Raw genomic sequence first — 17140 nt, 5'->3', positions numbered from 1 at the left:
TAGAAAGTGAAAATAAAAGTCCGATATCTTTCGCTTTGTTAGATTACGAATCAATCGTCTATGACATGAGTTATCCTATTACTCATATGTCGGTATTTTCAAATTAGTTGCCACTATTCCGACGTGTAATGATTGAGTACAACTAGAATTATTATGATCAGGCATAGAAGTTTAAAACAATCTCATCAATATTGAATATTTTTCTCCCTCATCTCTTTCACATTTTTGTGTCAATTCGTTAACTTGCCCTTTGGGGATGCTTCCTGTTCAGCACTGGAAAATGCTTTTATTTTCTTTGCACCAACAAACCTTCTGTCACTGATTGTTGCTTTCATCACAGATCGCCACTAGTTCTGCGAAAACCTTTGGATACACCTCGTTTAACAACTACAAAGACACTCAAGCACATTTCTTTCTGATAAAAACTCTTGATTCAAAAGGTTTGAAAAAGTTATTTAAAAAAAGCGTTACGTTATCGTTTGCTTTTTGCTTCCTTTGTGTCTGTTTCTTTAATTATTACTTACAGAAATTTTTTTTCACCATTCCGGCTGCAGTACAACGTATACGAAAAGTGAATTTTAATTTATTGAACGACCGAGCGAATAAAAGTTGACGTCCGACTCTCGACCATGGCCTACTAATTATCCCCTCAATTTTTTTATATGCTACGTGGCTGTGTAAATTCGCAACGTTGATTTTCCAACGTAATTCGAATAACTGAATATGTATGATGATTTCACAATTTGGTCAATAATTTATGATTTACAAGGTTTCTTTTGTTTGAAAAAAAACAAGGAACGGAACGAGTTATTGCCACTTATTGCTACGATTACGGTGAAAACTGCTCATATGCCAAAATGTTCAAAGCACTTTAAATGCTCTTCATCGGTCAACAGTGCAATTGTTTTCAATTTCCGTAAAGCATTCAAAATATGAAAGGTACGAAAGGCTTATTCTCTGCATCATTTATAAATGACGTGAGTGACACACATTATATATTAAAAGTACCGACCTACAGGCTACACTCCCAAGCGAAACGGGACATCCTCCCGTGAAAGCGGGCAGAAAATGCGGAAGTCCCATTTCGGACTGCATTCCGCTATTTGTGTACCCCAACTGTATCATTCCTTCTGAATGATCCGACAAATGAAAAGCATCCCTGTGTCTCTGCCGCTGCTCTGAATTTGGTATTCAGAAATATGCGAAGGATTTATCACTTATCGACAAGCGGCTTTACTATAGGTGGGCCCCTACTTGCTGCAGCATCAAAAAACCATTCGAAGCATGAACTCGGCCGGCATTCAAGCAACCGGCTGCCATAGGAAACCGCCAGCGCCTACCGCGTCACCGTGGGCAAATGATCACACGCATTCTGCCGCTGGTGGTGTGCATCCAACGTGCAACGGGAACAACGGGAAGCACCAGCACAGGTACCTACTGGTGGAAGTTCTGAATCATTTTGTGATTGGAGAAAAAAATGATGAAATTTACCGCTTGCCTACGCATGAAACAGCGACTGTGTTTGTGCACTCCATCATGAATGGCAAGCTTTTCGGGTGCAGTCATGCTTTCGGTGACGGCAAAAACCCGAGACGAAGTTATTTCTAAATGACGACTGAAAAAACTGTGTCAATTAGCAGCATAAGAGGGTTTTTGCATTGCACTTCCCAAGCACAGCACCGACCGCGACCGGCCTTCCCGTTAGTTTGCCTGTAAGCATTTATTATGTCAAGTGGTTTTTTTGTCCGAACGAAAGCCCACCGGGGATCCGCGCCGCAAGGCTTGCTTTACTTGCTTGTTTTTTCTTTACGTCTTTGTATTCGTATTTGTTTACTATATTATTCGCGTTCACGTCAGCTACCGCTGCTGCTAACTACTCGCGCCACCCACGGGCGAGTAGGTATGCATGCATGTCCTTTGGGCAACACTGCACAGTTAGTGGGCCAGGGAGAGTTCCGCTCACTCAGACTCAGAGAACAGTTTTCAGGCTTGGCCTGTGTGCAATCATGATTAGCTTACCCCGTTGGTGTCTAGGAATGGACGATAAGCAGCAGCAGCCAGTGCCGGATTCGGAACTGGGGGCGTCCCACAGATGGGATGGAAACTGCAGTTTTTTCGAGCAGTTTTTCCTAATCTTACTGACAAGGTTTGATTGTCAGAATGTTTTCCAGCGTGGGAAAAGCAATCAAAGCAACCATGTCTCGAAAGTTGGCAAAATACAATCAGAAGCTGATGAGTGTTTACGTTCGGTCTTGTGTTGAGTGATGTTTGGCTTCTCTCAATTCAAGTTGTTTGTGCGTCTGTTAGATTTGATTAAATAAGGCGAAAAAAATACTGTGGTTAGGAGTTTAACACGCATTGGTGGTTCGGCTTGTGAGTAATGGTTTGTTATTTCAGCATAAGACTCGGAATTAAATAACAATCATTTTAACCTAACCTCAAATTTTAAAGTATTGAACCGTAGCAATGGATCTGTCAAATATCGAGTTCTTAAATTCTTCAGTGTTAAATGGAGCATGAAAAACATGCTGTATTTCCAAAGTCCTTAAGCAAAATTTTAGGCATTCGTCATCTAATGCTAGTAAGAAGTTTGAAGGAGGTGCTTGTAGGCAAACATCCAACCAGCAAGAGCATGCTAAACAAACGTGAATTAGAGGCTTACTTTAGGAAAAATAAATACGCAAAAGTTAGTGATGCTTTTACTACTTAGCGAAAGTTGAAGTGTATCTACCGGAAGGACCAGCTGGCAGGATGTTGTTGCGGGAATTGATTCGCAACAAGTTTTGCCGATGGAACGGGTGCGCGACCGGAATGGAAACGCAGTCTATTCTACTCTTCAAAGTTTTAGTCGGAAGCCTTTCATTAAATTACAGGTAAAATTTTGTTTACTTACTAATTTAACTGCCAATTTCTTGCTCGACTCCTTCTATACTGTACTGTACTGTATCAGGCGCCTCCATTTGTTTTAAAGAGCTGGGGAACGCCTATTGTTTTTCTTCAAACGATGGTTCCAACAACTTGCGGTCTTGCGGAGGTTCGTTTAAGACGCAAAAATAGTTCGAAAACACGAAAAAAATGAACTGCTTTTCTGGCATGCAATCAATCTGCAAACCAATCTGATTACATATGTATAAAAATCACGCAGCATTTTGCGGTAGAGCCTTGCGGCTGGGCTATGAAATTGTAATGATGAATTAACTGGCGAGAAAATATTTGCGGTATGTGCATGAATATGTTAAAACGAAAGGGGCAACTCGGTAGGGTAAAAAAATGCTGTGTGGTAAAGGATAAAAGAAAAAAATTAAAGCCTCTGATTGCCCTTCACCATAAATCGCAACGGATAGATTCATCTTTAACACGCAATCAATTTAGAGAGAAAAAAAATTGATGCACGTTCAAGTGGTAAAAAATATTGGCATGGTGAGTTGTGTGTTAGAATGAAAAATAAAAAAACTAGATAAATAAAAAGCTTGAAATGTAGCAGCACTATCCCATGTTGACTGTGCGCCGTTATGATAAATAGGATGTACGCAAATTTATAGGAAATTTACGCGTTCACACTTTTCAGCAGCACTATTCATCGCTGTTAAGGCAATTGAAAAACGATCCTCCTGATAAGTACCATATACACCGATGGTGAGCCGATTGGTATGCAAATCGTTCGGAATTGACTGAGCTATTAACGCTCAAAATGTGGGTCGATTAATTATGAGTGGGCCAATTTTGCCGAGAACAAATTGTGCTCTCTAGCCAGTGAATGGTTAGTCTGGCTGGCGGGCTTCGACGGTAGACTCAATTATAGAAACATACATAGTGGGTAGCCGCCCGTGCCCAATTATGGAAGCTATTGCTGTTAAGACAAGAGTACTTAAAGTTTTTTTAATGGACTCTTGTTCATGTTTATTCCAGTTAATTAAATACAATTTACTGATTTATTGGCGACACTGGCTATGAAGCTAGGAATGAACTTCCAATTTGATTTATAAATAGAAATGAAATTGTACTTGAAATTTGACTTAAAATCGATATTAAATTAGACTTAAATTGGTTCCTAAAGTAGATTTGAAATATTGCTTAAAATTAGCATGCTATTGGGCATAAAATTGGGTTCATATTTGAATTAATGTACTTTGCTTAGTTTTACTTCAAATTGAATTAGGAATTAGACTTAAAATTGGACTTGAGACTAAGTGAATCTGGTTTTACGCAGTTAATTTACTATTGCAAGAGAAGCAGTTATTGCGATGACAACTCCAGTAATTCTGTGTTACATCTCGAGTAATTATTTTGTTCTACATTCAATATTTTAGACTTCAAGCAACGATAGGAAAGGCTAAAGAAGGCATCGAGCGGCTGGCAAATAACAGGACAGTAGGAAAGAATGGTACATATCGAAGGGGGCAAGATTGTCAAGATTCGGGACATAAACCGGCTAGCGGAGATATGGAAGTGCCTTACCTATTAGAAAGCGTACAAGCTGGATTGTGTTTTTTTCAAGACTTCCACGAGCTTATCAACATTTTTCGAGCAGCTTTTACTTTGAAACATATCCCGGAAAATTGACTAAAAGTAGGCATACCTAAGGCAGAGTAAAAAAGAGAAAACCAAAAGTCTTTCGGACCAATAAGTCTGACATAAACGCTGCTCAAGTTGATAAATCACGGATAACTATGTCCGTAATGAATTTATAAAGAGCTCTCCGTTGCATGAAAATCAACATGCATACTAACACGGTAAATCTACGGAAATCGCACGACGTTAATTGAGCAATCGCTCAAATATCTAGAGACGGCACTTTGCGTTTTCCTTGATATTGAAGGTGCTTTCGATAACGCGTCCTTCGCTCCAAATTTTACGGCTTTCTTTCAAAACGGAATCGACTACAATGAGCTCTATTCAAGCAATGCATTCATTTGTGGCCGCCGTATTGCTTCACAAGCTATCGCAGCTTGGTTATGAGACTATTGCTTATGGCGGCGACGTAGTGCTTATTGTCAGAGAAAAGTTTGACGCAGTGCAACTAGAAACTATCAATACCACCATGTTATGACGTTTACAAGAGAGGTTTAATAAAAAACCCACAAAAACAGTCGTTAAACCATTCACTAGGCGAAGAAAACCTTCTGTTACTCCCGCTATACTGATTGGTGGTAGACTGAGCTTTAGTAACGAAATCAAACTCCTCGGAATAAAAGCAAAGCAAAACCCAGGTGCTACATTCTGTTATCGAAACTTCTGTTTTTATGCGACAGACTTCGCAGCCAGCTGTTAGAGTACAGGACAATTGCAGGGCAAGTTGTTACGATCCTATTGACTCTAACATCCTCTCCCAACCGAGATTCGAATGTGCGACGACCAGCTTATAGGCCAGCATCATACCTTGAGGCCACCTGGGAGGTCCACTTGGGTGCCCACCTAGATTATGCTCTCGTTGAAATCAAATACAGGATTGTAGAATAAATAGTTGGAGAGATTCCCATCATATACCAGGCGAAAGTTGATAGATTACAGTGGGCCGGCCACATCGCAAGAATGTCGGACGACTGTGCAGTGATATCCGTTCTCTTCAAGAACCTTATCGACACCAGAAATAGAGGGGCCTAGAGGGCTAGATGACTCGACCAGGTTGAAGCCGAATTGCGTGTGTCGAGACGCACAGCGATTTGGCGAGAAGTAACTCAGGACCGAGTACAATGGAGAGGAGTACCGACAACTGCCGTTTTTGTAACCTGAAAGTTCAGCGCATCTACTCTGCTATTGAGGGGTTCTTGCTTTATCGAGGCATAACTTCTTCGGAAGTTTCCTTCTTAGTCCATACCGAATACAGAGCATAAATCCCAAAAGATCATTGATTTTATTAACTGTGAGTAACGAATTGGGGCACAGCATTACAACTATCTGAGAAATTATATTTCCAACATAAATGATTGGGTGCTACGTAAGAACGAATCTCGCACGGAACTTCGACAAGGTTTTTAGGTCTTTTCTTCCTGTTCTTCAACAGTGAATAATGGGCTTTTGGGTCTACTAAGAGCACTCCTACAAGCATATCCTATAAGCAAAAGCATATAAGCATATCCAATATCAATTAATCCATACCAAATTAATCCAAATCCGAGCAAAATCGTCTAAAGAGAAACGAAAGTGGAACAAAGCTAGTCCAGATCAGTGAAATTTTGTTCCAATTTAGTCCAAATCCAATACAAATCATTTTATGTTCAACCCAAATCATCCAAGTCCAATAGAAATTAGTGAAAATCCAATCTAAATCGGTCAAAATCCCATCCAAATTAGTCTAAGCCTAATTGGGTATTTTAGCGGTAAATAAATTTTCACATATTATGGTAACATATGATGTCACTGTATCGTCATATGAAGACTTTTTCAAATTTGACGAGTGAAAGTAATAAAAATAGCATTTATTTAATTTAAAATTTTTTTTGGGATAAGACGATAGCTGAAAAGTAAACCACTTTTCTTCTCAGCTCACCTCAGACAACACAGTGAATAGATAAACTGTGGTCATCGGACGATACAGGTTTCATATGGGAGCGGTGGGAGCGGTCAAAAGCTCGGTCATAATGAAGAGCTCTATCAGAAAGATAGAAGAGAGGGAGAGAACTTCTGACATCATTGCAATTAATCAGCTTGGTTGATATCTGTCAAACAGCAAATCATTCTATTTTTGATTTTTATTAATTTTTTCATTAAATATTGACTTAGTTGAAATAAAAAAAGAACTGTTAGATTCAGAAAACGACAAGCTATCAAATAAGGTGAAAAATCCACTTTTTTGGGGAAATTAAAATAGCCAATTGAAAATTGTCCAAATTCAATGCAAATTTGTTCAATTTCAATCAAAATTAGTTCAAAGCAGAGCAAATTTGGCCAAATTAGTCCGAATCCAATCGAAAATTGGCCAAACCCAATACAAATTGGTCCAAATACGATCCAAATCAGTCGAAATCCTATCAAGTTTAGTCCAAATCCCAATTTTAAAGTCTAAATCCGACTAAAATCATCTTAAAGTAATCGAGATCTGTCCAAAGACGAGGGGCAAGACACTGGTGAAAATATATTACTTTTTCCCTAATATGTTTACCGTTCCCACCCATAAATTTAACCTAAAGCCCTATAAAGGTATACATTTATAGGGCTTTAATAGGGCCTAATATATTAATTTATGATAGTATTATGAAATGTCTTACTCCTCGTCCAATGACCCTTCAAATTACAATACCGATCCAGCCTAATCTAAATCCGACCAACTTAGTCCGAATCCAATCGAAAGTTGTCTAAATTCAATACAATGAAAAAAATAATCAAATAGAAATTAGTTGTTAGTTCAAATCTAATCCAAATCGGTTCAAATCTGATCCCAATCAGTCCAAATCCAATCATTACTAGTTCAAAACCTATCTAATACGACCAAATTTGTCAAAATTGGTCCAAATCCGATCACAATCATTAAAATTGAATCGACATAAGTCCAAACCTACTCCAGATTAGTGCGATATCGACCTGTTTTGGTCCAAATCAATCTAAATTCATTCAAATCCCATCCAAATTAGTTCAAATTCAACCAAAATTATTCAAATCCAATCCGAATCAGTTCATACCCGATTCAACTTAGTTCAAATTTAATCCAAACTAGTCCAAATCCGATACAGATCAGACCGTTCCAAATCTAAATTAGTCCAAATCCCATTAATTCAAATCCGTCCAAAACCATCCAATTGCAAACGAAATCAAAGCAAATCCGATCCTGATCAGTCCAATTCCTATCTAAATTTGTCCAAATCTCATTTAAATTAGTCCAAAATTATCTAGATTCAATCCAAATTTGTTCAAATCCAATCTAATGCGAACAAATGAATTCAAACCGACTAAATTAGTTCAAATCGAGTTAATATCATCCAAATCCAAACGAAACTAATTCAACCATCATCCAAATCCAATCGAAATTGGTCCGAAACTACTCCATATCAGTGCAAATGCGATCCAAATCCTGGTCCAAATCCAACACAATTGTGATGAGATGATAAAGTGATGGTGGAAAACTTCAGAAAAAATTCGCATAATTTCTGTTTGTCAATTCTTAATCTTTTAATGATAAAATTTTTATGAGTCATGACCGAAAACAATATCGAATATTTGCTGAATTTAAAAATACATGTTTCATGAATCGAAAAATACGCTGTACGACCCAATAGTTTCTTATGGCAATGTAAGGGATAATTTCTGTTACTTTTCATAGAACCACTCGTAAAACTCAATACGAATATTGGCAATATTTTAAAGGGCCGTTTACTTCCTTACGTTTCGAAATTGTGTGGTATTAGAAAATTATACTTTCAACAAAATCCTACTTCTGTGGGACTGGGAATAGTCAAAGTCTACTCGGGAATGGTTTCAGGAGAATTTACCAGATTCCATATCCTCTAAGGAATGGTTTGCAGTATCATCGGACCTGAATCCATTACCTTAGTTTACATGAGGTTTTATGCGTAGTAAAATTGGAAGTATTAAAGAAATAAATTTAGATGGATTCAAAGCACGATTATAGAGACAGGTAACAATCACACCAGGTCGTGCGTGCCAGCTACGATTTCAGCGTCAAGATTGCAGGTTCTGGCATTGGGAAAGCTTTCCGTTACCACTCTGTACCAAGTAACGCGGCACATCGACTTTATCGACCAACGTCGGCTGCTATTGGGCAGAGTTCACCACACCAGCTCCCTGTACCAATCACCAGAACTAGTTTGACCATCAGACTCAACCTTCAACACATCTAGTTTTGTTATCGGTCCACGTAAAATTCGCCACACAGTCTGAACTATAGCTAATCGAACTCCTCCGTTCTTCCCGGTCACAGCATCCAGGACTCATCCGAGCATGTGTTTTTGCATAATCGAACTAATTTTACCGTTACGAGAGAGTATTGGGAGACATACACGAGCCCACCGTTTCTAGAATGTGCGTTGAATCTCGCACTAGGAACTTTTAACTATCAACACAGTGAATGTTGTCACGGGCTGGTGCACATCATTGGAGCTTCCTAACAATAAGTAATTCGATGTAAGAGTTTGTCCTTCAGCAGCGTTCCAGTAGGAGGCATATGGATGAGTAGTAGACTGATGACGATTGTCTCAGCTGCGACGACAAGGGTCGTCAATCCTCCATCGTCCAGCTTTCGGTTCAGCATGACAGTTTTTAACGACCGTACCATTCTTTCCCATGCACCGCCCGTATGAGGTGCCCCTGCAGGTATGAACTTCCTCTTAGCGTCTGCATTCGTGAACATTGCAGACTCATTATTACCAACAACGATTCGAACCAATTCGGCATGTGAATAGCTGAGTGCAATACTAATTAACATGTTGCGTTACTAATTAGTTTGTCGAAAGGCACGGCGTGGTAGTCGTCTATGGCCAGCTTGATAACTGGATTTTTTTCGGGTGGATTGCCGAATACTTTGTCTAGAATTGAGTATATGGAACAGCTCCAATTCTTTCAGCAATCCACAATACTCCCAACTCATTCACAAGGGGGCTCCGTGGCTGCAAAGTCGCATAGTCTGAATTAACGAGTGAATGGTCGTGGTGGGACTTAGTTCTTCGCCTTCTTCGAGGCATCCTCCGTTAGTTAAAGCATTTCCAGATTTTCTCTTCAACATGCGTCTGAAGTTGTCAACAAAATTGCACTACCGTAGTTTCCCTTCGCGAGGAATCAAAGATGTTGTTTCCATTGTCTCCTAGTTCGGTAGACTCCACGGATTATCGAATATATTCTAGTCTTTTAAACCAGCTATTAGTATCCTCCGAACACGGATTTATCCTCATTTAGTAGTCTTATTGGGCACCCATCGCAAATGTACAACGACCGCTTAGTAGGCAATTGTTTATGATTAGCCCACATCCAGGCGGATTCATTAGGAATACTTTCGCTGTGTGGTTTTCCAAGATCGTTGATATCAAGTAGCTGCAACGGTTGTGTCCCCTGAGTGTAGAAACAACAGCAGCTTTAATAGTGCAACCTTCTTTTTGGCAGGAACTAATGAGTTCTTGATATGTACGAGCATATGACCAATCCTGGCCGGCAAGCTGCATGTTGGAGTCTGGTGCAGTTGCATGAACCATTAAATCTGCGGATATAGTCAGCGAATATGGCACACGGCGGAGTGCAATGAGCTAGACTTGTAACGAGAATGCTAAATGAGCCACATGCTCCAACGATGAGTTGCTAGTCCCAACGATAGGTGAATTTAGGGAGGCCATTATGCAGTTGAAGAACAATAAAACGGTTGGGAAAGATGGCAACGGAGCGGAGCTACTCAAAATAGGCCCAGAAAAGCCACCTGTCTGCGCTAGGTAATTCTTAGAATTTGGGATACAAAACAGCTACCGGAGGTACGGAAACATGGGGTTATCTACCCGATCTACAAGTAAGAACTATCGTGCGATCACCGTTCTTGATGCCGCCTTCATGCTGTCCCAAATCATTTTCCACCGACTATGACCAATTGCGAACAAATTTGTGGGAATTTATCAAACCGGCTTCATTAAAGGACGGGCAACAACTGATCAAGTATTTACACTGCGGCAGATCCTCCAATTAGGCCTTGAATATCGGATTCTCACGCTGTTCGTTGACTTCAAAGCTGCAAATGATACCATCGACCGAAAAGAGTTATGGAAAAACATTGACGAAACAGCTTCTCCAGGATCCTGATCAAAGTGATTCAATTTGCGGCGGATGGTACACAATACTATGTTCGGATTCCGGGTGGATTGTTTGAATTCATTTGAATCACACAGAGGACTTCGAAGCCGACCGACGTCGCTTGGGTGGTAGTGTAATGATCGATGGCGGTGAGTTTGAGGTAGTTGACGAATTTTTCTATTTTGGCTCACTGATAACGGCGAATAATGACACCAGCTATGAGATTCGGAGGTGTATCATCAGCGGAAGTCTTGCTTACTATGGGCTTCACAAGCATTTTCGGTTGAACAGACTGAGCCTTCGTACAAAGCGTACCCTGTATGAGGCGCTCATCAGATCGTTTGTTCTCTACCAATGAAAAGGAGCAAAACTTTTGAGTATAAACGTCTTTTACATTTGAGCCTTCTTTATCGACAGACTTCGCGACCGACAATTGAATATGGGGCAACGATCCAACTGACGCTAGCAGCAGCGCCCAGCTGAGATTCGAACATACGCCGACTGGACTGTTAGATCAGCTAGAGATTGTCGAATCTTGTTGCACGGCCGTAGTTTTCCTTCGGAAAGAATCCAAGATGTTGTTTGCATTGCCTCTTAGTTCTACTCGCACTTCTCGGATTGTCGAATGTATTCTAGTTTTTTAAACCAGATGTCTGTACCTTCCAGACACGGATTGAACCCCACTTTCTAGCCTTACTGGGAACAAATCGTAACTGCACAACGTCTGATAAGTAGTGCAGTTGTCTATTATTGGCCCACATTTAGGTATTAGCACTAGGAATCTCTTTGATGGTGTGATTTTCCGAGATCGATGATATCAAGAAGCTGCAACGGTTGTTTCCCCTGAGTGCAGAATCAAAAGCAGTTTTGATGGGGCAATCTTCCTTTTAGCAGCAACTAATGAGCTTTGTTGTCTGATTTTACTGTTATGAAGTAAGCCAACACGCAGAAAGCTATCGAGGCATTCATTATGACCAAAAACCATGGACGCTGAAGCTCTTCATGTATACGAGCGTACGATCAATCCTGGTCTGGCAGGTAAACTGCAAGATTGAGTTTGGTGCAGATGCATGAACCAAGAAATCAGCCGGATATAGTCAGTGAATACGGCACAGGGTGGTGCAATGTGCAATGCGCTGAACATGTAACGAGAATGCCAAATGAGTGACCAATAAAAGCTTCACTTAACAGTAACCTCGATAGAGATCGTCGTCTTTGTGGCAAACCCCGCACGCGTTCAATGTGTGCTGTCGATGAGAGTGCAAGTGCAACAGCGAAATATAATAATAGAGCAAGGAAAACTCAAGAACCGCATTGAAGTAAAAATCTAACGAACCTAAAAGGCTGTGATTTCACACAAAACTGATGATGTACAAAAAGCTAATCACACCGGCAGTTTTTACGGTAGCGGTTTCCAACCTTTTCTGGTACGCGAAACCCCTGGCGAAATTACAAATATTATTCTGCTGCGAACCCCCATTTGGGAAACGTTGCTCTACGGACCTGAGACAGTAATTTTGCTTGCGGAAGACAGACGTGCACTTGCTGTATTTGAACGAAAGGTGTTGCGGACTATTTTTGGCGGAGTACAAACGGATAGCGGAGAGTGACGTTGGCGTATGGACCACGAGGTGAAGGCACTACTTGGAGTGATTCCCATCGTACAGCTGGCAAAAGTTGGGAGACTACGGTTGGCCAGTCACGTCGCAATGATGCCGGACGACTATGCAGTGCTCTTCAAGAATCCCACCGGCACCAGGAATAGAGGGCTCAACGTGCTAGATGCCTCGACCAGGTTGAAGCCGACTTGCGTGTGTCGAGACTTGGAGAGGAGAGGAATTCTTGATATGGCAAGATATGGCCACCCCAGCTTTCTGCTGATAGACGTAAGAAGTGGTTTATCTCTTTTTCGACAGTCCTCTTATAGTCTTTCAGCAGTTTTTTGGTAGCCTTTTAACAGCCTTCCAACAGTTTTTTGGCAGTCTTCCAGCAAATTTTCAGATATTTTTTGTAGTCCTTCAACAGTCTTACAACAGTTTTCCAATAGTTTTCCGATAGTCCTCCAGTAGTGTTCCAGCACTTCTTCTGTTGTTTTCCGGCAATCTTCCAGCTGTTCTCCAGTACTCTTTCGACAGTCTTCCAGCAGACTTCCTGAGGTGTTCCATCAGACTTTCATCAGTTGTCAAACAGCTTTTCTGCAGACTTTCAATAGTCTTTCAGTAGTCTTTCAACAGACTTACAGCAGTCTTAAAGTAATTTTTCTACAGTTTTCCGGCAGTCTTCTTTAGTTTTTCAGCAGTTTTTGGCAGCCTTCCAGCAATTCTCCGGCAGTCTTCCAGAAGTTCTCCAGTAGTCTTTTAACAGTCTTCAATCAACAAACGAGGAACAAACGAAAAACAGCCGGCGTTGCTGTGTGCAGACATTTTACTACCTACACACTCGCAAACGCAGTCTCGTAGCGTCTTTCTGCATAACCACTTTCGGCAAAAAGGCTGAAATCAATGGCCAAAACGTCGGATATACAACAAATATCGTTTTAAAATCATTTCCGTAGACTGCAAAAGTCGTATATCTAATAACAAATAGCTCGAACAGCCGATTTGCTAGTGTCGAGATGCTCAACGAATTGGTGACAAATAGCCCAGGACCCAACACAGCGGAGAGTAACTCTAGATACACCACTTGCAGTCTTGCAGTTTTCCAACAGCTAGTTTATTCGAGCAGTCTTTCTGTAGTTATCGCAGCTTTCTAGCTAGCTTTCGATAGTTTTCCATTACTCTTTCAACAGACTTGCAACATTTTTTCGGCAGTCTTCCTGCAATATTTCAATAGTTTTAATTTCGGCAGTCTTCGTGCAGTCGTTCAACAGTTTCGACAGCCTTCCAGTATTTTATCAGAAGTCCTCCAGCAGTTTTTCAGCAGTGTTCCAGCTATTTTTCCGAATTTATCCTATGCAAAAAGCCTCAGAGACTTTGGTTTTTTTTTGTCCGGGCAGTTGAACAGTGCAGTCTTCCAGTAGTCTTCCGGCATTCTACCAGCGCAAGTTTCCAAAAGGTTTTCGACAGTTTCCTGCCGTCTTTCGAGCAGTCTTTCTGCTGTCCTCCAGTCTGTCTGTCTGTCAACCATCCGTCTTTCGCCTTTGGTATTTTGTTTGCATTCTTACTATCGTCCGTCTTTCGTTTTCCGTCCGTCGATCTTTCCTCCATCTTTCGTATTGTGATTTAAGTTTAAAGTTTAGTATCCTCTTTCTGTTGAAGCTGCTCACGCCAGTGATAGCTCCAGTTGAATCATGTAGAAGAAATTGAGGAACTAATAATATAATGAAAGTTTCTGCTTTAATGAGAAAATTGTTTTAAAATTTTTATTGTTTCCACTAAGTCTGTTACCAAAGAAAAATTCATCACTTTCACTTATGTATAATCAATTCCATCAAATTCTTGGCTCAAAAATAACCAAAAAGTTAGACGTATTCAAGAAGTAAAAAAAACTCAGCTTCCTTCTCATTATCAAAGCAGTCGAGTGTTTTTCACCACAGCAAAACGTGCTTGAAATGTTTATCATTCCAAATTTGCCGCCCTGTGGACGACAATCATCCCACATGGAGCGAAAATCCAACACTGGGAGAAGGCAGTAGCCATCACTTGTGCTCACCCCCCGGCACGGCGGTGGCAGCGGCGGCGGCGGCAGCAAGGAGACAGTGCCTATGGAACCGTACCTCCTAACGTACTCGGTAGCCAAATAAAGCACCACCAAAGCCACCTATACGATAGCGAGTTTTTACCCGAGTTCCGACTTCTTCTTCCGTGGCGAAGTAAAGAACGATGTGATTGTGTAGTTCTAGTGAGTGAGCCTGCCCCAGATGTAAATGATAAGTGGCTCGCTGGCTGGTTTTCCCACAGGTAGGTACGGCTCCCCGGGATAAGGATACGACCCGAACCGGTTCAGTTCAGACTGAGTTGCTACAACACTACGGCGGTAGGTACAGGTACAAAACACACCGGCAAACACATGCTGCATGCTAAAGTGCTTTTAAGCATGCTGAGCTGTCCAATGAAGCGTACATTTCGCGCCCGGAGAAAATTAGACTCCGGTATAAATTATCGCATGGGAACCTTTCTGGTGGAGGGTGGTAAAAGAGGCGCCGGCGGCGCGGTGTGAAATGTAGAATGAAGTATGGAATCTTGAAATACAAATGAAGGAATCTGCTAGTCGCAGCAATCCTTGGCACGGCAGCAGGCGTTGGTAATTCCATCTTCACAGTTTCACACGAATTTGACTGAATGTAATTTTATTTATACAGTCATTATATTTCGCGATAATCGAAGCAAAGCAGCTTGGTTTTAAGTCATCATAATTACACGAATATGGAACGGATTGAAGCACAACAGCGATTACCGCTTGATGACGGCATTCTGAATGGGACCGTAATCCTTCACTTTCCCCATGATGATGATGATTCTTTTCTTACGTAATTTTAAATGCCTTCACTTTCGACGAAAGCCGGTGAATAAGAGCTCAGTTCCGTTTGATGAGAAAATATCAAACACAGACAGACTGTTGTGTCACCATCCACCATCACACACTTCGGGCCGTTTAAGCGGATCAAAGCAACCGGCGTTATTCTTATTTTTTTCGGAATCTATTCCTGTTGTTGAGCGTTTGCATACGGGAAACTCTCGGTCGTGATTTGAAAGAAGCTACTGACGGAAAGCAGCTACGGGCGTACCGCTCTTTTGTGACGTGTGATGGAGCGAATCAACTGCCGGTCGTTTACCATGCCAACAAATCTGTGCCAAGCAGATAATCGAGCCGGACCGAGGCAGACAGGCGTTAAACGCCTGTTTTCGGAAAGTTATCTGCAGTGGGTGAGAGAAAACAAAACAAAAAAAAACATTTTGTTTCCGTTCTCGTTTTAAAGCATATATATGTATGTAAAACAGAGTTTTTCTTTTATTAGGATAATTTATGATGGTAGCTTTTGTGCCACTACATAAAGGGACAGCAGAATGCAACAATCGGCTTAAATTTTGCACAGTCAACAAACAGCACCAGAAAGCAAATAACTCTTTGGAAAAGCAATACCTACCCCGAATACCGCAACAATTATTTATCCAAATAGCGTGTTCATAAGCTCTTATCGCCATCAGCCACAGAGATAACGGTTTTCCCCCGGGCATATTCCATCACCAAAATGCCGATGCTCGTAAATTAATTGTATTTGTTCAGTCAGCTTATGCGCGGCAAACACAGAAGCATCATTATTAGTTACAGCACAAATTAACACAATTTAGACGATACTCGTGGAAACTCAACTCAAAACCAGCCAACCCCACCACCTCCTTCAAGCCGCCATCTTCCACCCCTTCCTTGACCAGTTGTCTGTGTCTCCCGGATTCGCGGCCACACAGCATCACAGTGGATCGGAAACAAGTGGACCAAATTAATTCCGAGGAGAAACTTGATTGCCAACCGCAATGGGAGAAGAAGAGAGAGAGAGCGCAAAAAAAAACTTTCCACCCGAAGGAACCGGCAGCCGGAAGAAATCAATGCGCTCAAGCGTCCGGCAAAATCCGATTCCCGCAGCCAATTACAATTCCTCCGCAACGCAACCGAAGACAAACTTCCAATCGGACGGAAATCCAGTCAATACCGCGCGGCGTCTTTTGCCGTAGTAGGACGGATGTTCCACGAACCACCCACTCCCGCTGGCAACCGGATCGGAACGGAACCTATTCGAGGCCTATCGGAGCTGAAAATGTCCTCCTGTTGCAGATGTCGCAGATGCCGGCAGAAGAAAAGAAAAAAAAAACTTGTGTCCGTGAATTGGATGCTGCAAATTTGCAAGTCACTACTAAGCTGGACATAAGTAAAAATCCCGTTCGAAACGAAAGGAATCGAAAGGGAAAACTTTTACACCGTACCGGACCAATATTACACAATCAACCCGCTAGGGGGATTAATCTTGTGACAGACAGTGTGAGGTAATCTGCTCAAAGTAGGGAAAAATGGAAACCCTGCAAGATGAGTCCTATCTTTTGCCGGTTCCGTTCCGTTCTTCGCCAGCATCCTCAAACTATTCGTTCTTTGGATTTAATACCTTTTGGTACTGTCAGTCAGTAGGGTGGAACCGGCACGCACAGTGAACTTTTCGATGAATAAAATTAAACCTATTTGCTTCTGTGATCAGCAATTATTTGTGGTTTGTTTAAAATTACAAATCATCAATTTCGAGAGAGTTTCTACTGGCTCAAACTGTCGTACACTGCCCTCCCCGGGAAGACAGTTCTTTTTCCTTAAACCTGGTTAAAACTATACCGTTGTATTATGTTCAACAACGATAACAACCGCACAGCAGAGCACCCGTACCTTCGGGTTCATCACTTTGATCCGCAAGCAAGCCTGTTCGAAGGGATGTTCT

This window comes from Sabethes cyaneus, chromosome 2 (assembly GCF_943734655.1).
Source record: "Sabethes cyaneus chromosome 2, idSabCyanKW18_F2, whole genome shotgun sequence".
NCBI lineage: Eukaryota > Metazoa > Arthropoda > Insecta > Diptera > Culicidae > Sabethes > Sabethes cyaneus.
Note: the sequence above shows the minus strand (reverse complement) of the source record.